The sequence below is a fragment of the Callithrix jacchus genome, chromosome 17 (genome assembly GCF_049354715.1).
Source record: "Callithrix jacchus isolate 240 chromosome 17, calJac240_pri, whole genome shotgun sequence".
Taxonomy (NCBI): Eukaryota; Metazoa; Chordata; class Mammalia; order Primates; family Cebidae; genus Callithrix; species Callithrix jacchus.
Window position 1 is genome coordinate 57,375,858 of NC_133518.1, and position 21,964 is coordinate 57,397,821.

Sequence of the window (21,964 nt, forward strand, 5' to 3'; positions counted from 1 at the left end):
AATGAAACTGAAACAGCTCTTTTCTTAGATTTTCAAATTTGCTTGGTTGTGTAATGTCCAGTCTTTTGTTTATGACAAGGGAAGCCAGACTCTTATGGAAAATTCATCTTTATTCAGTTTAATTTTAGAGACATTCTGTCACATCCATAAGGCATTTAACTAGACACCCAGCTGCTTACTAGATGTATCATCTGTGCAAATGGTTCAGCCCTCCTGAGCCTCAGTTTTTGTACCAGTTAAATAGGTGTAATAGTACCTATTCTGCAGGGTGGTTTTATGTAAAGCACTTTTCACAGTGCTGGGCGATAGTAGATGCCCAAACACTATTATTGTTAACGTTCATTTCATGGAATAACAAAGCCTCATTGCTGGACTGCTGAGGAACTGCTGTTTGTTAAAAAATATTGAATTGGGAATAAGACTCGTAGAAAAATATCATAAATACAAGTACTTTGCTGAAGCAAAATAGGTTGAAAAAAATTAAACTGAAGAGTGTCAAAAATCATATATCTCCTAGAGATGAATGAGAGCTGGACTTCTAAAACGGAGTGGTCCCTTTAGTTCTCCCCTTTAGTACTTGAAGCATCCCCTCCTCTGTAGCCCCAACCAGTATGAAGGGTTCGAGGGCTAGAGAGGAGGACATGCCCTTCTCTCACTGAAGAGACTTCCCCTCACTCCCACATTTGATACTTGACCTAGTTGAGAACAGAATGTCCTTAGTTCTGCTGGTGGTTTACACTGGCTGGCTTCTGTGAGAGATCTATCCTTTCAGTCGGTTTCTCGAAGATCTTCACTGTGTCACTGGAGAAGGCCTGTATTTGCCAGTTCTAACTTCAACCTCCCCCAGCCATCTTTTCAGAAAGGTACTATAGATCAAATAATTTGGTCTTATGCCTAACTGCGGTTTTTATGCTTTAAAGGAATGATACTAGGAAAGACTTCATGGAAAGAGTGGTCTCTCCTGTTTACTGAGGGCCAGGTCTAAAGATGGAGGTGGAACGGATATTCCGAGTTCTTTTTTGAATATGTTGACATCCATCCTGGAATGCTGTCTGCTCCCACAACCCCTTACACATATTTCTGTTATTCTCTCAGTAAAGGGAAACAAATGGCATCTTTGTAACTTTAGTATTGTAATAACCTTTGGGCCAGTGGATGGCTCAAGTGCTAAATACTTTTTAAAGGAAGGGTTTATGTTTTGACATCTTTCGTAGTTAATGGAGGCAGTATGGTTTTGAAAGTATGGAATTTCTCTTGACTTGGGTTAACATTTTGTTTTCTCCACACATAGCTTTCTCCACCTTTTATAATATTTATTACAGTAATCCCACTGCACAGATAACCTTTGTTGACATTTTAAAAATTTATGAGAGAAGCACGTGAACATATTTAGAAAATTCAAACAAGGCAAAAAGGTGGAAAACAGAGATTAAAACTCTCCCCCACTCTCGGTTCCCCCACTCCTTCACCCAATCCCTCTAACAAAGACAACCACTGATAATGCTCTCTGGTGTGATCTTAAAAACCCATACATAATACCTGTTAGTACCTTCTTAATAATATACAGTATAAAAACACAATGTTCTGACCCATCTTTTATTTTTTTGTCTTACTGATGTCTGAGATTTTTCCATGCCAGGACATATAAAACTTCCTCAGTTTTTATTTTATTTGCTGCACAGTATTTTACCATATGGATATTCTATGCTATGGTATATTTAATCCTTCCCCAATTAGTAGACATTTACGGTTGTTTCCATGTTTCTTTTTGCTATGAAAAGCTGTGGTTCATGTTTCTTATATAAATATATTTTCTTTTACACATGTATCTCTCAGGTCAATTTCTAGCTGTGTTAATGTGAGGTCAAAGCCAATGCGTGTTTATTTTAATAGCTGTTGCATAATGGCCATCTAAAAAATTTGAACTTGTGGATATTCTTATCATCGGTGTTAAGAAAGACTGGTTTTCTGCAGGCTAACTAATATCAGATATCTTCAAAATTTAACATTTGCTCATCTATTTAGGTGAAAAATGATTTCTTGTTTTGATTGACATTTCTTTAATTATGAGTGAAATTGCACATCTTTTTGTGTTCTTATTGACCATTGCCATTTGTATTTTCCTCCCCATAAGCTGCCTATGCAGCTATCCTTTGCTAATTTTGGAAAGGTTCCTTTTCTTCCTCATTGTTTTGTTCAAGCACTTTCTAAATTTACCAAATTAGCTTTCTATCTTTGTGTTGCAAGTATAACTTTTGTTCTATTTCTTGTTTGGTTCTGCACTTCAGTTATAGTATCTCTGCCCATCCTCCGCCCCTCACTTTGGGATTTTTATTTTATGTAGCCAATTCTCAATTATTTCCTTTACTACTTCTGGGCAGTTTGAACTTGTGATCTTCCTAGAGCACGAAGGAATAATTTGTAAATATGTTGCCCCAAAGCAATTGTTTATATCGCCTCCCAAGAGTGTCCTAGCTTCCATGGTAAGTTGTATGGCCACCCTCAGTTTCTGTCCTCCCCCACCTCCACTTTAATCAGATGAATTGCTTTTTGACTTATATACAATATTGAGAATTGGGCATAAAATTTCAACAATGCCTTTTAAATATGGAAACTCAAAATATGGAAACCCACTGACATAGGGGCTTCATTTATTGGTTTAGCAGAACTTGTTGAAATATAACAATTCAAAATCTTGTTCTAGACAATATGAGCAATTCAAAGATAAGTTTATAATCTACTAAGAAAGGCATGAAAACTACTATAGCAAAGAGAAAGTGTATTTATCTGAAAATTCTCAGTTCAATCCACCTTTGTGGGTATATAAATGCAAATTTTCCTTTTATTTAAGTACAAACTAATAAAAAGACCTCTTCAGTTGTATCATATGAAGTAAAGGACTTGCTTAACAAAATAATTATGAAAGATCATACCTTCAACTGTGTTTTTTCCCCAAGAGACAAATTATCAATCAGCCTTTTCCAACAAAAAGCAGGTAGAAGAATGGGAGAGGCAATATCAGTTGGTGGCTCTTAAATATGCCTACATATAAAAGATGATTAAGCAATTAAGAATTGGTTGGCTAGGCCAGATGCATGGCTCACACCTGTAATTCCAGTACTTTGGGAGGCCGAGGTGGGAGGATCACTTGAGGTCAGGAGTTCAAGACCAGCCTGGCCAACATGGTGAAACCATCTCTACTTAAGAGACAAAAATTAGCTGGGTCTGGTGGCGCATTCTTATAATCCCAGCTACTTGGGAGGCCGAGGCTGGAGGATCACTGGGAGGAAACTGGGAAGCAGAGGTTGCAGTGGGACTCTTTAAAAAGCAGCCTTGTCCAGAATTGTTCACAGTGTTATACATCAGAACTCTCACAGTTATGTTTGTGTTTTTTTGTCTCCTGTTATACTAGCACAAATCATGATCTTTATAGAAAACTTGGAAAGAAACACAGAAAAGTGTGAATGGGTAAAAACAAATTTGATTTCTGTTTTTAAAACTTCTCCTAAACATTTTTTGATGTCTACAGAATATTTCTCTTTTTTGGATACTCCATAATTAAACCAACAACTTTTGGTTAACTATGTAGGTATCTCCTTTTATTTTACATTTTGTTTTTCTTTCAATTACATATACAACTGAGATGAACATTTTTGTGCATACATTTTTGTATGTATTGCCAAACACTCCATTGGAAGAGATTCCTAGAATAGGAATTATGAGGCAAAAGGATATGAACTTTGCTAAGGCTCTCACATCCAGAAGCCAGTTCTGGGTAGAGAATTGTCAATTCCTGTCTCTTGAACCATGATGTCTCTTGCTGCAGTCCCATTGTGCAATACCCTGGCTCCAAAGAGGAGGAAATATAAACCACTTTGGTGGCTTCACAAAACAAAACAGTGCCCCTGTAAGAATGAAGCTCTCCGTTCGTTGTTCCAGTGTTGAGAGTACTTGTCCCAGTGAAGAAGAATGTCATTTTTTTCTTCTGTATTGTAGATCTTCACCATCTGTTACAAATAGAAATTTCCTAACCATGCATTTTTACCTGTTACTTATGCATTGCTTGCATAGCACCTGTTTTCCTGATGTAGGTTCTGGGTCAACAAGGATAAAATCATTCAAGTTCATTCTTCCAAGTCATGCTTGAGAATCCCCATTTACTGCCTCTGTGGTTTGCCCTCAATTTACTTTTTACTTTTCCCCAATTTAGCCACATTCTTTGTCATATTCAAAGAAATGAGAAGAATCTGTAACAATTCTAGCCACTTTAGCACATGTGGTGCTTTTAAGAGTGAGCCAGGACTTTACAGAGGTAAGTATGATTTGTATTTAAACTGGAATAAATGACTGAGTCACTTGGGATGAAAACCTGTTTGGCAATCCTCAGGAAGGGGCAGATTACTTCTGACAGGTCTAAACAGCCCAGGCAGATAGGATCATTTAACTATATTTAACGAACACTGACAAAGGAATGCTTGATTAATGTCTCCCACCCCAGTATCCAGGGACTGGTAGGTCACCTTCTCAAACCAATAGGCAGTTGAAGCTACTTCAGAATTTTCTTTCATATGCATGAATGCAACATGCTTGAAACTGTCTGATGAGAACATGCTTCACCAAGATCTCAGTCGATTTCCTCGGTTTTCTGGACTGGGGTGGGATGCTCGCTTCAATTTTGTGTAGGCATTTGGTGGGTCCATTTTGTAGGACATGCAACTATGCTAGACCAGTGTTATATTAATGACTTAAACACAAAACAAGTTAATAAAAATCAAAACAACCTTTCCCTTCAGAATTGTTAGGTATTGAAAATTCCAATGATTTTCTTTTTGGCTACAAAATAATTGAATTAAAAAATTCTTCTAGGTGTTTGCACAGAACCTTAATAGTGTTTATGCCAAGCTCTTTTGTGTGGTGCCATTTGTTTCTATTATCTCTTTAACTATCTGCGAGTTTCATACTTTTAAGCTTAATATAAAACATATTCTCAGGTCTTACCTCTAGAATTTCAGAAGGAGCCTACTCCAATTGTAAATCCAGAGGCCGATCCTCTGTTAAGCGTTGGCACTTCCAAGAGCCAGAGTTGTGGTTCACATTGCTCAAACATTCAGGAAAAATAATGGAAAACAGCAAAGTCAATTGATTCTTCTGGCTATCTAGACTAAATTAACAGGGCTTGCTTTTTTTTTTTTATGGGGTCTCTATTGGACTAAATTTCTTTTATCTCGGCACTTTCCAAACTATAGCACGTTCTAAGATTACACCAATTTTTCCATGTGTGGTTCTGCTTTTCAAAAAAAAATTATGATCAAATAGAGCTAATCTTTGCATAAAGATGAACTCCACTTACATTTCACCAACAGAAACATTAACTTTTTCTTTTGTTCACTGCTATATTCCCAACATCTAGAACAGCTATTGGCACAGAGTAGGTGCTCAATAAATACTTGTTGAAAGAATGAAAGCATATGCTGTGGGAATGTGGTAGCAAGAGGTCTCAGTCTCATAACTGCCTGGCCCCATAGACCCTGTCGGGAATATGACCCCCTGGTCCAGTTATTTCAGGATAACCTATAGCAACCATCAGTGAGGAAGCCATGGCCCTTGATGCCGGGCTGTGGGGTATCAAGTGAGGAGGGAGGGATGGGAATTCATCCTCCCTGCACTCTGTCTGACTAACTCCAGTTCACCTGTTCGGTTTCAGTCAAATTCCTCAGAGGCTTTTTCTGTCCCTCTCCTCTTTCTGTCCCACTAAGTTTAGGACTCTGAGTTTTCTATGGCTGCTATATTATTAATAAATTATCAGAAACTTAATACCTTAAAATAACAGACAGAAATTTATTATCTTACAGTTCTGTATCTACAAAATCTGATGGGGGTTTCACTGGGCTAAAATCAAAGTGTCTGCAGTCTGCTTTCCTTTCTGGAGGCTCTAGTGCAGTATTTTCTTTCCTTTTTTAGTTTCTAGAAGCCACCTGCATTTCTTGGCTTGTAGCCCTTTCCTCCCGTCTTCAAAATCAGCAATGGCAGGTTGAGTTCTCCTCATGTCATCCCTCCATCCTCTTTTTCCTGTGGTCAAATCTTCTGCCTTTCTCTTCCACTTTTTTTTTTTTTTTGAAATGGAGTCTCACTCTGTCACCCAGGCTGGAGTGCAGTGGCATGATCTTGACTCACTGCAACCTCCACTTCCCTGGTTCAAGCAATCCCCTGCCTCAGTCTTCCGAGTAGCTGGGATCATAGGTGCGCGCCACCACACCCAGCTATTTTTTTTTTTGCATTTTTAGTGGAGATTTGGTTTCACCATGTTGGTCAGGTGGGTCTCGGACTCCTGACCTCATGGTCCACCTGGCTTGGCCTCCAAAAGTTCTGGGATTACATGTGTGAGCCACTGTGCCTGGCCTTTCTCTTCTACTTTTAAGGACTCTTGTGATTATATTGAGTTCACCTAGATATCCATGCTAATCTTCCCTTCTCCAGATCCTTAACCTGATCACCTCCGCAAAGTCCCTTTTGCCATGTAAGGTAACACATTCACAGGTTCTGGGGATTAGGACATGGACATTTTGGGGGTGGCTGTTATTCAGTCTATTATATGGAGAGTTATTATATACTCCTATAGCATTCTGAACTTTGTAGTATTCTTTATATTATTTGATAAATGTTAATTACTTAGCTCATTCTGTGACTACTCGTTTAATGTCTATCTACACATGAAAACCTATGAGCACATAAGCAGTGACTGTTTTGTTCACTCTTGTATCCCCAGCACCTGGCATAATATTTGGTTTATAGTAGGTGTTTACTTTTTAATAAATGAATATACATTATTTTATTTATGTTTCAATGCCCTTGTGAGACAAGGATACCACTCCATTTTATAGAAGAATGTACTGAGGTTCGAAGAGCAAATGACTTTCTAGTTTCTTCCTAGTCAGTGCATGCCCCCCCACCTGCTTTCATATCTAATTTGTTTAATATGCGGGTATGTTGTAGGTGGTGCTAGCTACCACACCCCTGAAATGTGTCAGAAGACAGAAAGCTTTCAAGAAGGGCTACTGAGATATCATCAAGTGCTGATGTCACTACCAGGGTCTGCTTGACTTTTTTGACTGGAAATGGGTGGCTGTGATTTAGCAAGCATGAGCATTCACTACTGAACAGGATCTCTTGGTTGGGCAGGTTTGGCGTCAGCTGCCCTGAGTAGAGGGCAGATTAGCTGTGTAGTTAACAAAGTTTTAATCATACCCTGGTACCTTGCTACTGTTTCTATACATTTAAAAGATCTCAGTGATTTTGAAACATGTTTCTTTTCAACATCTTCAAAACTCTAGTTTGTTCCAGCCCATGTGGGGCTCCTTGTCCTTTGTCTGGTTTGTATGTTCAGCCATTAGGTCTATCTGTGGCAAGAATGTGTTGTAAAACTCAATACAAATGGCTGGCCCATAGTAGGTACTAGATAAATATCTGCTGAGCTATTTAAATGACTACGGATGGTAGCTGATGTTCCTTCCTATTAGGAAGTTCATATTGTGGGAAGATAATGCAAATATCAATTTATTTATGTTGTTGATCTCCACCTTATTCCAGAAAGTAATTGACAGAGGTGTGGGTGTGATGGTAAGTTTATGAAGTCTAAAACCAAGAATAAGTTCTAAACTGGATGCTTTTCATAACAATGCATTGGTGGTTTCAAGAGCTACCAATTCTACCAACGAATTGATGTTGGAAAAAGGCAACACATTGATGGAATGAGATTAGACCTTGGAGCAAAACATTTGTTTGTTTTCATGGATTTTATCACTTATTAGCTGCGAGAACTTGGGTGAATTCCTTAATTTATCTGACCCTCAAATTTATTCTACGAAATGGGTATGTGACTAGAGCTTGGAAATAAATACTTTATGTGGAAATTATCTAATGCAGTGACTGACTTTAAAAATGTTATTTCTCTTTTTTTCCTCTATCTTTCAAAGGATTAAAGAAGGTTCCCCTTTTCTTGCAAACATTTCTTCAATGAGCAACCATTAGTCTAGACTGCTCCATGTCAACATAATGAAAAGAAGTAGGCAAATGATAAATAATAAGTAAGTGTTATCCTAACACTTGGACAATGTTATCCTAACATGGACAATGAAATGACTAAAAACCTGGAATAGCCCTAGTGTCATATGCCTTACGAATAGTGTGGTCAGTGGGACTAGGAACTTTTCCATCAGTGCAGAGGTGCTACAGCCTGGAAGAGAATGGAGCGAGAGAGAACTGTATCTTTGGAATCAGAGTCAGGAAAGACACATTCAGTTTTATTTAGTGACTGTCACTTACCCAGCAGGATTTTGATGTGTTTATTGATGTGGTTACCTGTATAAATCAGGATTTGATAAGGTTTTAAGGCCTTTAAATGAGCTCTTTGTCTACATTCTTGAATAGGTGAACACATGCTCATGGCATCAAATGAGTTCCTGAGGAAGTAATTACTCACATAGTGAGGTGCATGACAATGAGAATGGCTGAATTGCCTCTAAACTTGTGTGAATGAAGAGAAAAAAAAGCCATCAATCCCTCTGAGTTGAACTTGAAGTCTACATTAAGATGCCTTCGAAAATTAAGAAAGAAAAGTAATGGATGAGAGCAAATCTTGGCCCAAAGAGACTGAATGGACTGGAGACTAGGCTTGCAAAACCTGACTGCTGCCTTATCAAATAGACTTAGATTTCCAGAGAAAGATTGTGATCATGGGAAGGGAGGATGGCAACACAGCAAAAGGAAGATTACCAAGGCAAACCCTAGCAGTGCCTATCCCCACACTGTGGAGGAACCTGTGGGCTCTGGAACTGTGGCTCCATTACAGTTTAGTTCAACTCTTCCCTCTGAATCTGTAGTGATCAAGAAATCTTCTGGTTGTTAGTTTGATTATGATTGCCTTTATTGGGGTGAAGTGGTCACAATGATCTGATAAATGTGATGTACTTTGCATACACATTAATGTCATGATATTTAATCTATTTGCAGTCCAGCCTCAGTGATGTATTCCCAGTAATAGACTGAATTGGGAGGTTCTGTCCAAAAAGGTTCTGTCCTATCTACCTACCTAATTACCATCCTGTGAGGCTTCTTATGAGGTTGCTAGCCTATTTTCCCGGGTAAATGAATGCTACTTGCATACCTTTTTTGCATTTCTACATGTGTTGAATTACTCTATGAATCAAAAGAGTTGCCAAACTTTTTCTGTGCGTGTCCCTGTGGTAAGTGGTAAATACTTGAGGCTTTGCAGGTCATCAGTCTCTATTGCAGCTACTCAACTCGGCAATTATAGTGGGAAAACAGTCATAGATGATACATAAATAAATGGGCATGACTGTGCAGCGATAAAACTTTGTGCATCCTGGTATCGACAGACTAAGAGTGAATATATTGAACAGCAAAATAGGAGCACTCCCCCAATTTTTTTTTTTGCAGGAATGTATTATTGGAAGAAAAGCAATAAAGTGAGGGCCATGGAGAAGAAATCTGAACATGGATATATTTCTTTAACTTAAAAATTATTCAGTGGCTTATGCCTGAAGTCCCAGCACTTTGGGAGGCCGAGGCATGGGGATCATGAGGTCAGGAGTTTGAGACCAACCTGGCCAACATTGTGAAACCCTGTCTCTACAAAAAATGCAAAAAATTAGCTGGGCATGGTGGCAGGCACCTGTGATCCTAGCAAGCGGCAGGAGAATAGCTTGAACCCAGGAGGCAAAGGTTGCAGTGAGCCAAGATTGTACCACTGCACTCCAGCCCAGGTGACACTATGAGACTCCATCTCAATAAAAGAAAAGAAAGAAAAGTATTTAAATTCTATTTTGTTTAGAATTACATGTGGTAGTGATGAAGGAAGATAGGTACCACCATAAATCTCTTTGGTGATTAGGGCCTCTAAAAATCTTAACCTGGCTCTGAATTCTGGATACCCACCTTTTTTGCAAGGCATCATTACATCTTGTCATCCCAGTGCACTTTAGTACTGTTCCTCTTTAGACCCATCAACTGCCTCCCTTCTGCACCAGTGAGACCTCATAGTTTCTATCTTGTATTACAGTTATTTTTACACTTGTCTTACTTTAAAGGTTACATTCTAGGATGACCAAATTTCTTCATCTTTCTTATACTCAGTTTTTTTGTGTATAAACTTGGACCCAAATGCAGACTTTACAGCCCTCGAGGGCATAGCCCATGTACTATCCTTCCCCCAACCACTTCAAAATACCCAAGCAGATAGTCTTGTTAATAGCAACTGATTAATAAATTCTGAATCAATGAGTAAATAATGAATTAACGAATTTGAGTTAAGGTCTCTGGTCTGTTTAGGTTTGAACTTTGGCTTTTCTGTTTCTTCAGGTGAATAGCCCTCTGTCTTTACTTTTTTGGTCTTTGTGTTCTCAGCTTCTGAACTAGGTCTCTTCTGCCCCAGAATTTGTTCAGTCTCTGCCTATCTGTCTCTGAAACCTAAAAAGACTTTAGGAATTCTGCCAAAGCTCTGGGGTTATTTGAATTTATGGTACAAAAAGAGCCTGCCTGGGATTCCCCTTTCTTGTAGTTTGGTTTCAAGTAGAGTATAATGTTAGAAAGATAATTTACAGAAAATGTACTTTAAAAGGAAGCAATGAGGGATGTTTCAAAAGAGGAGTGACTCTTATATTGGCAAAATGTGCAACTCTAAATAAATCATTTTAACTCCATATGAGGGTTTGAGCATTATAGTGATAGAACAATATAAATCTTTGTTTATGAACTGTGTATATGTATGTAAACAAAATAGACTGCCTTACCAGCCTGGGGGTGCACCCAAGGCCATATATTTTACGTTTTTTCCAAATAGTGATTCAAAAACTCACTTTTCCAGATGTATATATGTGGTGTGCATGCACATATGAATATACAAATATTATACATGCATGTATGTTTACATATATATGCTATACATGCATGTGTCATCTATATGTCTGTTTATGGGGGTTAGAAGAGAGAGGAAGGATTTATTTTAAGGAATCAGCTCATCATGCAATGGTGAGGACTGGCAAATCTGGAATCAATAGGCTGGCATCCTGGAAACTCAGGCAGAGGTACTATGTTACAGTCTTGAAGCAACATTTTTTCTTCTGGAAACCTCATTTTTTTTCTCTAAGGCCCTTAACTAATTGGATGAGACCACACTTAACATTATCGAGAATAATCTTGTTTACTTGAAGTCAACTGATTATGCATGTTAATCACAACTACAAAATAACTTCATAGCAACATCTACACTGGTGTTTGACCAAACAACTGGGCACCATAATCTTGCCAAGTTGACACCTAACATTAACCATCATATTAGATTAGAAGAAAATTTAGCAATTGTCTCTTCAGGCCAATGTTACCCCCAGATTGTCAAGAACTCCAGGGATTTCCATTCCTGAAAGAATTCACCTTGCTTCCCAAGTGCACTTTGGAGAACACTGGAGAGGACTGTCGAAGCTATCCAGTCCCCTTTTCTGCAGCTGTTCATTCTGTTGCAGGCTTTTGGTTAGCTAGTTGAACACTTCTCACTCACTGGCTCCCCATTGTAGTGCAGAGTTCCGGCTGCTGCACAGGTAGCGTGATTGTGTTATGTTTGCATATTAGCATTACAGCTCTTTTACTTCACACTCTCATACTAAACCATTGCCGGAGGCATCACTTTTATACCTAAGGAATATGTGGCTCTGGACAGATGCTGCATGAAACCCCATAAACCAGCAAATCCTAGGTATTATGTTGGCCCTTAGTTCAGCATCCCATTTCCATTACTTTTCATAAGACTCAGTTGTTACTAAGCTAGCAATTTCCAGAGTTTCTTAGAATATCTACTCTTCAAAGGGAAGGGATTGCTTTCCTTCAAAAAGCTTCTTGCCCTTCAAGCCAGAGTATCAGCTTCCTTTCCAGTTCTGAGCTCAGTATTCTATGTCATATCGAGGAGGAAGCTACAAAAGGATGTTGCAACAGGGCAAGGAATGACTCCCGAACTTATATTTGAGTATTAACAAAGACCACTTTTGTCTTCAGGGAAAAGTCAAAGAGCTGCTTTCGGCTAACTTCTAGATACAAAGCTTGAGTGGTAGCTTTGCCTGCAGAGGTTTAAATTTCATCTCAACAGGAACTTTACTCCATGCAGACACATATGTACATATGTGATGAGAATTATTGATCTACTTTATATTTTTGCATTTTACAATCTCCAATAGTATAGATCCTTTCCTAGCATCACAGAACAGTCAGCCTGGTAGGGATAGTTGATGTTTTGATGCCATCTCATTATGAGACATTTTACTACTCCAAGTTCCAATGTGGAACTATGTATATAAATAATATATACAAGGATTTCATGCTTCTAAATGGCTCTAACAAAATCTGTAAATTTGATTTACCTCAGTTAATGAGTCCCTTCCCTAGCCAGATTGTTCTGTGTGTGACATTATATTAAAGTTTGCTAAAATCCTTGTGCTTCAACGAAGAGCCATGACATTTCCAGCTTAGGTGGTTTGTCCTATTGTCCTTGGCTAAATTTTCTTTGTAGCCTAGTTAAAACCTGGACACCTGGGAGTTTAAATTATCCCTGTAGGATATTAGTATATTAGCTACCTATAAAAATGAAATTTATATGAGGCATCTGTTTACATTGAGCATCCCATAAAACTGTGCCAGAGAATTCAGAGGAAAAGGCTTTCAAATGAAGGTTTCATAGCCAAGAGCAAAAGGCTTTTGAGAGTGGCATCTAATGAAATTAGATAACTAATTTTCATTTTATATATTTAAAAGAATTTTTAGTAGACATTGGATCTCATTTTTTTCCCAAAATGATGGTCTAGAATACACAAAAGATTTCAAGAATTCTTCTCTGTTCCTATTAGTTGTTTCAGTTGCATTTATTTAATAATTACTTGATTCCAAGTGAAAATAAGGGAACAGAGTTTTAAGCATTAATCTGTTCTTGTGCTGTTGAGGACTTGGTGAGCAGAAGCAGAAATTCCAAACTGAAAGATCTTACCAAGTCAGTATGTAAAAGTAGTGAAAGGGGTAAAGTTGCACACAGGACAGATCCCAGCCCAGGAAAGGATGTGTTAAAAATACGTCATTTTGAGAGTCTTAGTAATGATCAGGTTTCCAGACTGGTCCTCTCTATTTCTAGCTTTCTTTGGTTGCAAGTAGCTGTGCCTGACTTCAAAAGAAAAAAAGGAGTGGAAGGAGATTGATTTTTGATGCATGATAACTCACAGATAGAAAGGAAGAGCTGAAGAACTGAGCTTTGACGTGGACAAGGGCCAGGCAAAGTAGATGTTATACACAAAATCCTTAACCGCAGGTATAGTGCAGAAACTGACCAAATGGAATGGATACCTATGTAAACAATGAATACAGTCGTAGCAGAGCACATTGACTGAAGATGAGCCCTGCATTTGGGAAGTTGAAACCAACAGACTATTTCTTAAGGAAATTCTCATGGAAAGGAGACAATGGCAACTCTCCTTTCCTGTTGCCACTTCCTTCAAGATGAAGAGTTTGTTATTTCAGCTTGGGTTTTTGCCTACAGCTTGTCTAGGAGAGGGGGTGGCAACTAGATCTACATTCCATCAAATCAGTTGGCTATAGTGGAATGATAGTTTTCAAGAGAAAATTAAGATGTGATTATCAGAAAATGGAGATTGGACCACAGGTAAATAAAACAAATACCACCAAATCCTATATAAATTTCAGTAACTGTAATGAAATTTACTTGGTATTCCCATTTAGCTGAATCACCTATTGTCACTTCTATGGAACTCGTCTCCTTACTTCATCACATTATTTTTCCTCTGGATCTACCCTTCTGCTAGTCTTTCTCTTCTCCTTCTTTCCATAGTGTTCCAACTATACTGTGAACTGAATAGATTTGAAGAGTACTAGAAGTCTTTTTTTTTTCTTTTTTCTTTTTTTCGGTAAATGCTGGACTAGAAAGTGTTTGTAGAAAGTGATTTATTTAGAGAGAGAGAGAAACAGGAGAAGGAGAGAGAAAGAAACAGCTAATTCTCATACTGAGTGAGAGAATCCAGAAAGATGGAATCCGGAATCTGGGAGAGGAAAGCAGCTTCCACACTGAGTGGAATAGAGAGAGATGGAGTTTAGGAGGGGAAGACAGGCTTCCATGAGAGAGTGTCGAAGGGGACCCCAGAGGGCAAATCCAGGAGAGAGAATGATGGCTTCCACGAAGGGAGTGTTCGTGGAAGGGGACCGAAACATGGAGTCCCAGAAGTCTTAAGCAAGGATATAAGCATCACTATGACATTACATCTCTGGGAAAATATGTTTTGTTTTATCAATAAGAGAATGAGGTGCTTCAGGAAGACCATGTGTCTCTTGATGCAAAAGTAATGGCTCCAAAATGGTTACAAGGAAACATGGTAACTCTTCTTAGTATTTTTCCTTGAAATAGTGTGGTTGTCTTGAATGTAGTGTAGAGATTTCCAAATCAGGGAAAGACTTTTCTTTCCAGTTGAGTTTTCCCATCCCTTTCAGGGATAGGCCAATCTTGTCACTTATACTCACGGGTACTTGTATGTTGGAAAGTATCAACACATAAATATTGTTTGATAGCCAGGATTATTGAGTTTAAGAACTGGTAGACAGGGAATATAGATAACACCACCTGCCATAGGACAAGCCTTTTTAAGGGGGCTCGACATATATAATATCGACATTGACATATATAATATCAACATTGAATCATGCTTTAATTTCTTCTACCTGAAAAAGGCTTCATTTGTTACTTTCCACAGCACTTACCATTCTATTTTTTACATTTTCAGCAAAACTTCTTGATAAAGGCAACTATTCTCATTTTCTCAAAATTTATCTTCTTATTATCTCTTAAACTAGACATAATTAGGCATCTTCCACCCCCATCACTATTCCACCACAACTGCTCTTATCAAATTAGCAATGATCTTTATGTAGCGAAGTCAGTTCTCAGCCCTTATCTTCTTGTACAACTTACTGGCAGCATTTATAGTCACCGGTCACTCCTTTCTTTTAGATATGCTTTCTTGATTTGGCTTCTGGGGGTATTACCTTGAATTCTTTCCTACTTCACTGGTCACTTATCTGTTCTCCTGATCTGTGATCCTCTTTTCTCTCTAGTTGTACTCACTTGCCTGTTGATTTTATCCAGTCCCATGGCTTTCGATATTTCTTAATGCTGATGACTCCTGAGTTGAAATACCTGATTCAGACCTGTTTTTTGAGCCCTAGACTCATAGATCCAATTGCACATTGGACGTCTTTTCTTGAGTGTTTAGTAGACATCTGAAACTGGTTATGCCTAACTTAATTCCTAATCTCTCTGCCATGAAACTTGCTCAGCCCGCAGTCTTCCCCATCCAAGTGAATGGCAGTTCCATTCTTCCAGTTGCCCAGTCCCAATATCTAGAGGTCTTCCTTCACTCTCCTATGTTTCACATGTAATAGTCAATCCATCAGGAAATCTTATGGACTTTACTTTTAACTTAGATCTATATTTTTACAACCTATCATCAGTCTACCATTTTTGCTTGCTTTATTCCCCTTCCATATTCTGCCTCTAAACCAGTTGTTCCACTCTTATCTTTCAGCACAGCAAAGGATTTTCCAAAAGCATCAATTGGATTACATCACTGCCTTGCCTGAAACCCTGCAAAGGATCTCCATTTCCTCAGAATCAAAGCCCTCACAATGGCCTTTAAGGCTCTATATTATCCAGTTTCTATTGCCCTTCTTGCCATTTTCCTACTAGCTCCTTCATTGCTTACTTATTTCCAGCCACTCTGGCCTCCTTGCTGTTAGGATATTTACTTATCTGATCCTGATGCTTGTAATGCTCTTCCCCTCCTATTCCAACTTGACTGACTTACTGTCCCTCTTCAGGCATTTGCACTCATCTTACTTTCTCAGTGAGCCCCACCATGATCATCACATTTCACACTTCCACATGGTCTTTCTTCCCTTCAGCTCACAAACCTTCCTGCCAAACTTTCAACCCCCTTTCTTCTTCTTCTTTTTTTCCTATAGCATTTATAACTATTAGTGTGCCAAACAAATTATTTATTGTATTTATTATCTACCATTTTTCTTATTATATTTATTATCTATCATTTTTCTTCTCCCACCATGATTCAAACCTCCAAGGAGCAGAGGTTTCTATTTGTTATGTTCACTAATGTATTCCCATGCACCTAGAACAGTGCCTTGGATTATCCAAAAAAATATTTTGTTGCATGAATTAAAAACAAATACATTGAATAAATGATCTCAACTTAAAGAAATCCTAGTGGACGTGAAGTACTGTCATCCTTTTACAAAAGAGGAGACTTAGATTCAGACTAAGATTAAGAATATAAAAAGTTCATGGAGCTCGTAAGTGTGGAGCTGGGAATCTAAACAGGTTTAGGTCTTTACTCTTATTCAAGCTTATTGTGAATATGTGTGACTTCTATTTTTAGGTGCTCTCTTAACTCAGAAAAAATTTCTTTTACTCACTTTTTGATGTAGTTCTTTACAAGGATTGTTTAAGAAGGAGTAGGCAGAGATAAAGGTAGCCTACATTTAGTCTCGTGTCATCTTTTAAATTTAATTATTACATCTCAGTTAATCTCCAAAATATCTCTTCAAATTATGGGCTTATTCCTATTTACGGATAAAAATCTGAAGTTCAAAGAACTTAAAAAATTAAATGACCTGTATAATGCCACTCTATTAATGGCATAGCATTTTGGGTTCAGGATTTTGATTCCAACATTCTATCATGGGTCATTTTCAACTTAGGAACCTATAAAATCAAATTGTGACAGGATATCTGAATTGCAAGGGATGAGAAATATTTCAAGGAATGAAAAATGTAAAGCCCTCTTCCTGAAACCTCTGTTGAGCCAGAGGGAAAAATATGAGTCCTGACTGGAGAGTGGACATAAGTTTAATAAAAAAACAAAATCAAGAAAAGTTGTTGTGATTTATTGTTTGAGAACCAAGCTTCAATGTTGCAGACAAGGCAGTTTGGAGTGAGTTCTTTTTGTTAAAAAACTAGACTGCAGCTATGTTTTCTTCAGGAATTTTGGAGGTTCTAACCCTTTCAGCTATTTCTAATGAGTGCATTAAAGCGGGTGGGAGACAAAAGATCAGATCTCATTTAGACCTCAAGTGGTAACGTAGTAAAGTGAACTTACTTTACAGTTGTACTGTGGCTTCCTTGCTTGCTTTCTTTCTCTCTCTCTCTCTCTGATTCTCAGCTGTAGGTAACATTGTGGTAGTCACACTGCAAATCTTCACCTGCTCTGTCATCTCTGAATTTATGTTGCACTTTTTGGTATCAGCCTGTGATCTTCTCTCTCTCTCTTTTTTTTTTTTTTGCCTTTGCACCTTTTTGCTCACTCACTTCCTGACAACATAATATGAATTTTCATTCTGAAACTGTATTTAGCCCTCTTCACTATTGCCAGTAAATCAAAACCAATAATTCCCCAGACTGCTTAAATTCAAGGAACCATACTAAATTTCCAGGTTGCTCTAATGATTTTCTTTGAGAAATCCGAAAGAAAATTTCTCACTATGTTTCTGCACATAGAATTGACACTTTATAGCATCTTCCATCTTTATGAACTCTCAGGATCTCCATATGTCTGTGTAGGGCAATCACAACTCTTAGTTTATTTTCCTGATAGTGACCTCAATAATCAAAACTCCCGCATTCTGGAAGCCCAGGGAAGCTGGGAAGAAAAGAATTTTGCTGAACAGAAAAGAATTACATTTTGGACAGAATTGAGCAAAAGATTACATTTGAAAACTTGCTCTGTCTTTAAATTTTGCCCTCACAGTTGTAGTACTTCTGAGTAAGATTTTAATCTCATGAGGGTATTTCCATATTGTATATTTGAACAAACCACCAGTCGTGAACATTTAGTTGTGCTAAATACACTGGGACTATCAGCATGCTGTCTGAGCCAGTTGGACTATTTCTGCACATTTTATGTTAATAGTGGTTCTGGATTAGCTAGACACGTTTTGAATTTTTAAGAATTTATGTATGCAGAACTGGACAACCACAAATTCAAAAGTACACAGAAATTATAAAATTAATTGTGAATCACAACTTGAAATATGCGTAGAATTCTATTACTATGTAGAGTACAAAAATAAGTAGGAGAATAATAATTAGGATAAATATTAGTTGCATCATGCTCAGCAATTTTTTTAAATGGTTTCACATAATTATCTTACTTGATTTTTCAATATCCTTAGATAGTAAATTTGACATGTTTTTATCAATTTCTTCATTTTACCAGTGAGGAAAATTAGAATAAATGAGTAAATTAAAAAACCCCAAAGATCACAACACTATAAGTAGAAAAGATGTACATAAATATGTATGCCCTTGACTCAAATTAAATGCTGTTACTATTACATAATATTAGCACTTCATAAACTAAAATCAAACAACTTTAAATGAATAAGAATAACAAATTAGAATAAGTATTAATAATCATTATATTAAATATTATGACTACAAGCCAGAAAATCAAAACATAAACATTAGTTTTTTGAAAAGACTGGCTTCAAAATAAATGTAAACAATTTGCTTTTTATGAATTAAACATTAAAATGTACAAAGCAATTTTAAAAATGATCATAGCCTTTTTTTTACAGTTTGAAGAAAAGATGCAATCATGTTCCTTTGGCCTTTGGAGGAGGAAGAGAAGAAATTGCATTTTTCCTATGGCTAGCAAAACTGCTGAAAATGGATGAGTCGTCAATTTTGATAAGATCCATGACTGGTATCATAATTTGCAGTGATTCATCTGTGATTTTTTCCCCTTCCAAAATAAGGTCTGAAACAAAACCAAAGCCTTGGGAAAAAGATAACAACTGGCATTTTTATCTCTTTTGTGTGTTCGTATGTGTATAAAATGGAACTTATGATAGATTTAGAATACATTTGATTCTGGCACAGTAAGCGATCTTAAAGATCATCTGGTCCACCCCCTCACCGCCCTTCCCCCAAATTCTAGGTTGAAGAAAATAAGGCCTCAGGGAAAGTCCTTCCAAGTGATTCTCAGTAAACCTAGGAACAAAATTCAATGCCTGTTCAGCTACATTAATTGTTCTTGAGATATAATATTTCTTCTTCATGGCTTATTTTTAAAAATTAGAGAAAGGACAAACGTTATCCCTCTACCCTTCATCATTCTTTACTCTAACTGGTATGTAATTTGACATTATGGTTTATAGATAAATGCATGTTTCATAAGGAAGTATAAATGGTTCCTTATGATGATGCTTTAGTCTCTCTTTTATTTTGTGCCTGTGTTTCTTAGTAAAGCAAAACTCGCATCCTCATGTGAGCCTACAATCTCCAGGCATTTAATTCTATACTCCATAAGTTCATAAGATATATTTTTTAAAGTTTCCCCTTTATTTAATTTGCAATTAAAAATCAGTTCTGAATCCTTGCATTTTTTTCATAAAGGGTCCCAAAGATTGGAAGGAGAAAAACAGTAGTACTGATTTTTTTTTTTTGCTACATTTTGGGCATTGTTTAGACAATGATCTAGAGGAATTATTCTGACCACTGGTAACTTTCTATAGCAAAATGTCTCAAATGAACGTCTCTGTTGACATTTTTGTTTCTCAGTTCAATTGCATTTCTGAGCAGGATATATTATCTGTCTTCATCATATTTGTTTAGATGGATGTAAATCTCAATAGATGGTAAGGAATTGTTGACATTTTGAACTTGTGTGTGTACATACCAATTATTCACTCTTCGCCCACCACCTCTGTTCTTCATAATAAGAAAGGATAAAAGGAAATGAGAAAATGAACAGTAAAAAGAATATTTTTTTCTTCTGTTTCCCTTCTTATTTGGTTTGTGGTTTTTAAGAAAGGTAGTTCTTTGTAATCTGATAGCACACTTTTTGTAGATGTTTCATTAATCACCAAGAACCCTGTAGATGTCCAAAGGACAACAACAGTAATTATATAATAATGCTTATATTTAATTCTATGTAATTTTGTGACAAAGGAAATTCCCAGCTCCAAATTTCTATTGGTTGAAGTTTTGAACCCATGTTGGAACTGCAGGCATGCACCCCAGAGATATAGAGGGTTTGGTTCCACACCATCACGATAAAGTGAATATTGCAATGAATCAAATCACATGAATTGTTTGATTTTCCGGTGCATAGAAAACTGAAGTTTATACTGTAATCTGTTATGCGTACAATAGCTTTATACCTACATAAACAATGTATGTACCTTAATTAAAAAACACTTGACTGCTAAAAAAATGCTAACAAACAGCTGATCCTTTGGCAAGTTGTAATCTTTTTGCTGGTGAAGGGTCTTGCCTCAATGTTGATGGCTGCTGACTGATGAGGGTGGAAGTAGTTGAAGCTTAGCTTGGCTGTTGCAATTCCTTAAAATAAGACAATAATAAAATGTGCCACGTTGATTGACTCTGCCTTTCATGCAAGATTTCTCTGTAACATGAGGTGCTGTTTGATAGGTTTTTACCCACAGTACAACTTCTTTCAAAATTGGAGTCAGTCTTCTCAAACCCTCGTGCTGCTTTATCTATTAAGTTTTTGTAGCATTCTAACTCCTTTGCTGTCATTTCAACAATGTACACAACCTCTTCACTAGGAGTAGATTTCATCTCAAGGAACCACTTTATTTGCTCATCCATAAGAAGTGACTCTTCATCTGTTCAAGTTTTGTCATGAGATTGCAGCAATTCAGCCACATCTTCAGGTTCCACTCTGTGTTCCTACCAAATATCACATCGAATTCTAACTCTCAGTGGTGAGGGAGGGTCCTGGTGGGTGGTGGCTGGATCATGGGGGCAGATTTCTCCCATGCTGTTCTCTCATGAATGTAAGTTCTCATGAAATATGATAGTTTAAAGACATGTGGGCCTTTCCCCCAGTGCTTGCTTTCTCTCTCCTGCTCCATCATGGTAAAACGTGCCTGCTTCCCCTTTGCCTTCCATCATGACTGTTAGTTTCCTGAGGCCTTCCAGCCATGCTTCCTGTACAGCCTGTGTAGAATTAAATCTCTTTTCTCCATGAATTACCCAGTCTCAGGTAGTTCTTCATAGCAGTGTGAAAATGGTACCAGAAAATTACTAATATAGAAAGTTGGTACCAGGAAAGTGGGGCACTGCTAAAAAGACACTTGAAAATGTGGAAGTGACTTTGAAACTGGGAAACTGGCAGAGGTTGGAACAGTTTGGAGCACTGAAGATGGAAAGATGTGGGAAAGTTTAACACTTCCTAGATTTGTTGAATGGTTTTGACCAAAATGTTGATAGTGATAAACACAATGAAGTAGTGGCTAAGTTGGTCTCTGATGCAGCTGAATAACTTATTGGAAACTGGAGTAAAGGTCACTCTTGCTAAGCTTTAGCAAAGAGACTGGTGGCATTGTGCCCCTGCCCTAGAGATCTGTGGAACTTTGAACTTGAGAGAGATGATTTAGGGTATCTGATAGAAGAAATTTCTGAGCAGCATGTGACCTGGCTGTTTCTGAAAGTATTTGCTTATATGTATGAACAAAGATATTATCTGAAACTTGAACTTACATTTAAAAAAGAAGCAGAGCATAAAATCTTGGAAAATTTGCAGTTCACCCATGTGGTAGGAAAAAAAAACATTTTCTTTTCTTTCTTTTTGTTATGATTTGTAAAACCACCTAGCCTAGGAGCAATTAAAAGAATTATTATTATTATTTTGCTTAGAGATGGGGTAGGAGTGTCTTCTCTGTTTTATTTAACCATTTCAAATTTTTTTGTTATTGGTAGCTTCAAATTTCTGATTTTTCTTTTTCTTTTTAATTTTATTTATTATTATTATACTTTAAGTTCTGGGGTACATGTGCAGACTGTGCAGGATTGTTACATAGGTATACA

The 21,964-nt window shown here is 37.4% G+C and overlaps 1 long non-coding RNA gene across 1 annotated transcript in view; it reads left to right on the plus strand.

The window, feature by feature from the left end:
* LOC128928093 (uncharacterized) overlaps positions 1 to 20,506 on the plus strand; it is a 199,082-nt gene extending 178,576 nt beyond the window's left edge. Inside the window, exon 3 of the long non-coding RNA XR_013528683.1 lies at positions 18,706 to 20,506. This is a non-coding gene — a long non-coding RNA (uncharacterized LOC128928093). The remainder of the gene's footprint in view (positions 1 to 18,705) is intronic.
* The last annotated feature ends 1,458 nt before the right edge of the window (positions 20,507 to 21,964 follow it).